We start from the raw sequence: 6,565 nt of genomic DNA, 5'->3' as shown, positions 1-6,565 counted from the left end.
AAAGTGTTTAGTACCAAAAGTGGTATGATAATAAAGGTAACGGTAGCAAAAGTAAAGATAAATATTTTTGGGTTTTTGTAGTAGTTGTAACAGTAGCAACGAAAAAGTAAATAAGCGAAGAACAATATATGAAAAGCTCGTAGGCAATGGATCAGTGATGGATAATTATGCCGGATGCGATTCCTCATGCAATAGTTATAACATAGGGTGATATAGAACTAGCTCCAGTTCATCAATGTAATGTAGGCATGTATTCCGTAAATAGTCATACGTGCTTATGGAAAAGAACTTGCATGACATCTTTTGTCCTACCCTCCCGTGGCAGCGGGGTCCTTACGGAAACTAAGGGATATTAAGGCCTCCTTTTAATAGAGAACCGGAACAAAGCATTAGCACTTAGTGAATACATGAACTCCTCAAACTACGGTCATCACCGAGAAGTATCCCGATTATTGTCACTTCGGGGTTATCGGATCATAACACATAATAGGTGACTATAGACTTGCAAGATAGGATCAAGAACACACATATATTCATGAAAACATAATAGGTTCAGATCTGAAATCATGGCACTCGGGCCCTAGTGACAAGCATTAAGCATAGCAAAGTCATAGCAACATCAATCTCAGAACATAGTGGATGCTAGGGATCAAACCCTAACAAAACTAACTTGATTACATGTTAAATCTCATCCAACCCATCACCGTCCAGCAAGCCTACGATGGAATTACTCACGCACGGCGATGAACATCATGAAATTGGTGATGGAGGATGGTTGATGATGACGACGGCGACGAATCCCCCTCTCCGGAGCCCCGAACGGACTCCAGATCAGCCCTCCCGAGAGAGATTAGGGCTTGGCGGCGGCTCCGTGTTGTAAAACGCGATGAAACTTTCTCCCTGATTTTTTTTCTCCCCAAACGTGAATATATGGAGTTGGAGTTGACGTCGGTGGAGGTCCAGGGGGCCCACAAGATTGGAGGCCGTGCCCTAGGGGGGTGTGCCCCCCTGTCTCGTGGACAGGCTATGGGCCCCCTGGCATTAATTCTTTCGCCAAAAATTCTTATTAATTCCAAAAAGTTCCTCCTTGGATTTCCAGGACATTCCGAGAACTTTTCTTTTCTACACATAAAACAACATCATGGTAGTTCTGCTGAAAACAGCGTCAGTCCGGGTTAGTTTCATTCAAATCATGCAAGTTAGAGTCCAAAACAAGGGCAAAAGTGTTCGGAAAAGTAGATACGTTGGAGACGTATCAACTTCCCCAAGCTTAAACCTTTGCTTGTCCTCAAGCAATTCAGTTGATAAACTGAAAGTGATAAAGAAAAACTCTTACAAACTCGGTTTGCTCTTGTTGTTGTAACATGAAAAGCCAGCATTCAAGTTTCAACAAATATTATGAACTAACCATACTCACAATAACACATAGGTCATCAATAGCATAATCAGCTAGCGAGCCATAATAATAAAACTCGGATGACAACACTTTATCAAAATAATCATAACATGATATAACAAAATGATATCTCGCTAGCCCTTTCTGAGACCGCAAAACATAAATGCAGAGCACCTTTAAAGATCAAGGACTGACTAAACATTGTAATTCATGGTAAAGGAGATCCAGTCAAGTCATACCCAATATAAACCAATAATAATGAATGCAAATGAGAGTGTGCTCTCCAGCGGGTGCTTTTAATAAGAAGGATGATGACTCAACATAAAAGTAAATGGATAGGCCCTTCACAGAGGGAAGCAGGGATTTGTAGAGGTGTCAGAGCTCGATTTTAAAATAGAGATTGAATAACATTTTGAGCGGCGTACTTTTGCTGTCAACGCAACAACTATGAGATGGCTGTATCTTCCATACTACATGCATTATAGGCAGTTCCCAAACAGAATGGTAAAGGTTTATACTCCCCCAACCACCAACAAGCATCAATCCATGGCTTGCTCGAAACAACGAGTGCCTCCAACATACAACAGCCCTAGGGGAGTTTTGTTTAATTATTTTGATTTTCTTTGATCTTTTTGGATCATAGGACTAGGCATCCCGGTTACCGGCCCTTTCTCGTGAATGAGGAGCGGAGTCCACTCCTCGTGAGAATAACCCACCTAGCATGGAAGATATAGGCAGCCCTAGTTGTAACATGAGCTACTCAAGCATACAAAACAGAATTTCATTTGAAGGTTTGGAGTTTGGCACATACAAATTTACTTGGAACGGCAGGTAAATACCGCATATAGGAAGGTATAGTGGACTCATATGGAACAACTTTGGGGTTTAAGGAGTTTGGATGCACAAGCAGTATTCCCGCTTAGTACAGGTGAAGGCTAGCAAAAGACTGGGAAGCGACCAACTGAGAGAGCGACAACAGTCGTAAACATGCATTAAAATTAATTCACACCGAGTACAAGCATGAGTAGGATATAATCCACCATGAACATAAATATCATGAAGGCTATGTTGATTTGATTCAACTACATGCGTGAACATGTGCCAAGTCGAGTCACTCAATTCATTCAAAGGAGGATACCATCCCATTATACCACATCATAATCATTCTAATAGCATGTTGGCATTCAAGGTAAACCATTATAACTCATAGCTAATCTAGCATGGCACAAGGAACTATAATCTCTAAATGTCATTGCAAATATGTTTACTTCACAATAGCTGACTCAGGAACGATGAATCATCATATTTACAAAAACAAGAGAGGTCGAGTTCATACCAGCTTTTCTCATCCCAATAAGTCCATCATATATCATCATTATTGCCTTTCACTTGCACGATCGAACGATGTGTATAATAATAAGAGTGCACGTGCATTGGACTAAGCTGGAATCTGCAAGCATTCAACTCAAGAGGGAAGACAAGTAATATGGGCTCTAAATTAAATAAACAATCATGCATGTAAGAGCCACTAAACATTTTCAATATAGTCTTCTTGACCCCCAAAAGAAAGAAAAGAAAATAAAACTATTTACACGGGAAAGCTCCCAACAAGTAAAAAGAAGAACTAGAGATCTTTTTGGGTTTTCATTTTAATTCCTACTACAAGCATGGAAATTAAACTAACTAATTTTTTTGGTATTTTCTCAAGGTTTATTAAACACTCAATAATAAACTTGTGTGCTACCATGCTCTTGTAATCTAAAATATGAGGATGCAATTTTATCTCATCCTCCTTATGGTGCCTAATGGGTATCTAAAAATGTTCAGCAAGACGTGCAACATAGATACCTCCAAATATGGGGCCTTTTGTATGATTCAGGGCTAGCCGTTTAGCAACGACGGCACCCATACTAAAAGTATTGTCTCCCAGCAAAGCATGTTGAAGAACAATAATATCTGGAACGCTCAAATTTCCACTATTTCCACAACCAATCAAGCATCTACTAGCAAATATGGCAAAGTAGCGTAAAACAGGAAAGTGTATGCTAGAGACTTTTGCCTCAGAGCCCTTCTTTGGCTCTTCCACAACAATAGTTTTAACGAAGCCACCCACATCTTCACGATGGGGTTCCTCTAATTCTCCCTCATAAGGTATCCTACATACCACACAAAAATGACGTAAAGACGTCTCTTTGAATTCATCATATAAATAAAATGATACTGCAGGCGGTGACTTCTTAGGATAAAAATAAAAGTTTTGCACGAAAGTATTGGTAAGTAAGATATACTGATTGATTCGGCCGTTGATGAAACCGGTGAGGCCTGCAGTCTCGATTAAAGCATAAAAGTCTTCATGAATAACGGGTTCTTTCAAGAAATCCTCGCATGGCCATTCACACGACCGTACTTCCGCTAACCGAGGAATATTATACTTGGCTTTTTCCTTCTCTTTGTCTTGTTTTTCCTTAGAGCTTTGGCTAGAAGAGCCTTTAAAGAGCCTCCTTAACATTTTCTGAAAATTTCTGAAATTTTAGTAACTTCAAAATAAAAGTGAATAAAACTAAACAAGATTGGTAGCAACTACTCCTACAAGTGCCTAGAGCCTATATCATGCATTGGAATTGCTAGGGACCTCATAAATTTAACATGCAAGCTCAAGAACATGGTCACCTATGCAGCAAAAATTTGCAATGAATAAAGCACTAGAAAAAAACTAATTGGACCAATGGAGGAGTCACATACCAAGCAACAATCTCCCAAAGCAGTTTTGTGAATGGAGCTTTGAGCTAAGAGATCGAAAATCGCAGCAAAACGAGCTAGAACTCGTGCTTGAGATGGATGGGGTTTTTTTGGGTAGAAGATGAAGTGTGTGGGTGCTGGCATAAGTGGAGGGGAGCCACCAGGGGCCCACGAGACAGGGGGCGCGCCCTACAGGGGGGCGCCCTCTCTCGTGGCCTGGTGCTTGCCCCTCTTGCAGTGTTTTCAGTGCCTAAAATCCTCAAATATTCCAGAAAAAAACATACTAAATTTGCAGGGAATTTGGAGCACTTTTATTTTCGGACTATTTTTTAATGCACGGATAATTCAGAAAACAGACAGAATATGCTATTTTTGCTTTATTTATTCTAAATAACAGAAAGTAAAAAGAGGGTACAGAAGGTTGTGCCTTCTAGTTTCATCCATCTCGTGATCATCAAAATTAATCCACTAACAAGGTTGATCAAGTCTTGTTAACAAACTCATTCCGAATAACACGGAACTGGAGAAATTTCGAATAACACTAAGTTACCTCAATGGGGATATGAAAATCCCCAACAATAAGAATATCATACTTTTTCTTGACAGTAGGGAGAGGAAATTCAAAACCTCCAAAAATAATAGTTGGAACTTTTTCAATAGAATTGATGCTATGAACTTGAGATTGTTTCCTCGGAAAGTGTACCGTATGCTCATTACCATTAACATGAAAAGTGACATTGCCTTTGTTGCAATCAATAACAGCCCCTGTAGTATTAAGAAAAGGTCTACCAAGGATAATAGACATACTATCGTCCTTGGGAATATCAAGAATAACAAAGTCCGTTAAGATAGTGACATTTGCAACCACAACATGCACATCCTCACAAATACCGACAGGTATAGCAGTTGATTTATCAGCCATTTGCAAAGATATTTCAGTAGGTGTCAACTTATTCAATTCAAGTCTACGATATAAAGAGAGAGGCATAACGCTAACACCGGCTCCAAGATCGCATAAAGCAGTTCTAACATAGTTTCTTTTAATAGAGCATGGTATAGTTGGAACACCCGGATCTCCAAGTTTCTTTGGTATTCCACCCTTAAAAGTGTAATTAGCAAGCATGGTGGAAATTTCAGCTTCCGGTATCTTTCTTTTGTTTGTAATGATATCCTTCATATACTTAGCATAAGGGTTTACTTTCAGCATATCAGTTAAGCGCATACGTAAGAAAATAGGTCTAATCATTTCAGCAAAGCGCTCAAAATCCTCATCATCCTTTGACTTGGATGGTTTAGGAGGAAAGGAAATGGGTTTCTGAACCCATGGTTCTCTTTCTTTACCGTGCTTCCTAGCAACAAAATCTCTCTTATCATAACGTTGATTCTTTGATTGTGGGTTATCAAGATCAACAACAGGTTCAATCTCTACATCATTGTTTTTGCTAGGTTGAGCATCAACATGAACATTATTATTAACATTATCACTAGGTTCATGTTCATCACCTGATTGAGTTTCAGCATCAGAAATAGAAATATCATTGGGATTCTCAGGTGTGTCTACAGTAGGTTCACTAGAAGCATGCAAAGTTCTATAGTTTTTCTTTTTCTTCTTTTTAGAAGAACTAGGTGCCTCTAAATTATTTCTCTGAGAATCTTGCTCGATTCTCTTAGGGTGGCCTTCAGGATACAAAGGTTCTTGAGTCGTTCTACCAGTTCTAGTAGCCACTCTAACAGCAAAGTCATTTTTATTATTTAACTCATCAAGCAAATCATTTTGAGCTTTAAGTACTTGCTCAGCTTGAGTAGCAACCATAGAAGCATATTTGCTAACACGGTGAAGTTCATCTTTAACTCTAGCCAGATTATCGCCTACGCGTCCTATCTCGAAAGCATTATTCTTTAACTCTCTACCAACATAAGCATTAAAACTTTCTTGTCTAGCCATAAGGTCATCAAATTCATCTAAGCATGGGCTATGAAATTTAGTAGAGGGTATTTCAACTTTATCATATCTATAGAGAGAATTTACCTTTACTACCTGTGTCGGGTTATCAAGACAATGGGATTCTTCAGGCGGTAAATTAAGACCATGTATTTCTTCAATAGGTGGTAAATTCTTAACATCTTCAGCTTTAATACCTTTTTCTTTCATTGATTTCTTTGCCTCTTGCATATCTTCAGGACTAAGAAATTAAACACCTCTCTTCTTCGGAGTGGGTTTAGGAATAGGCTCAGGAGTTGGCTCAATTGGTTCAGGAATTACTTCAGGAACTGGCTCGGGAAGAGTCCAATTATTTTCATTAGTCAACATATTATTCAATGATATTTCAGCTTCGTCGACTGTTCTTTCCGTGAAAACACAACCAACACAATTATCCAAGTAGTCCTTGGAAGCATCGGTTAGTCCATTATAAAAGATATCAAGTATTT

The sequence above is a fragment of the Triticum dicoccoides genome, chromosome 3B (genome assembly GCF_002162155.2).
Source record: "Triticum dicoccoides isolate Atlit2015 ecotype Zavitan chromosome 3B, WEW_v2.0, whole genome shotgun sequence".
NCBI classification, from domain to species: Eukaryota; Viridiplantae; Streptophyta; class Magnoliopsida; order Poales; family Poaceae; genus Triticum; species Triticum dicoccoides.
Note: the sequence above shows the minus strand (reverse complement) of the source record.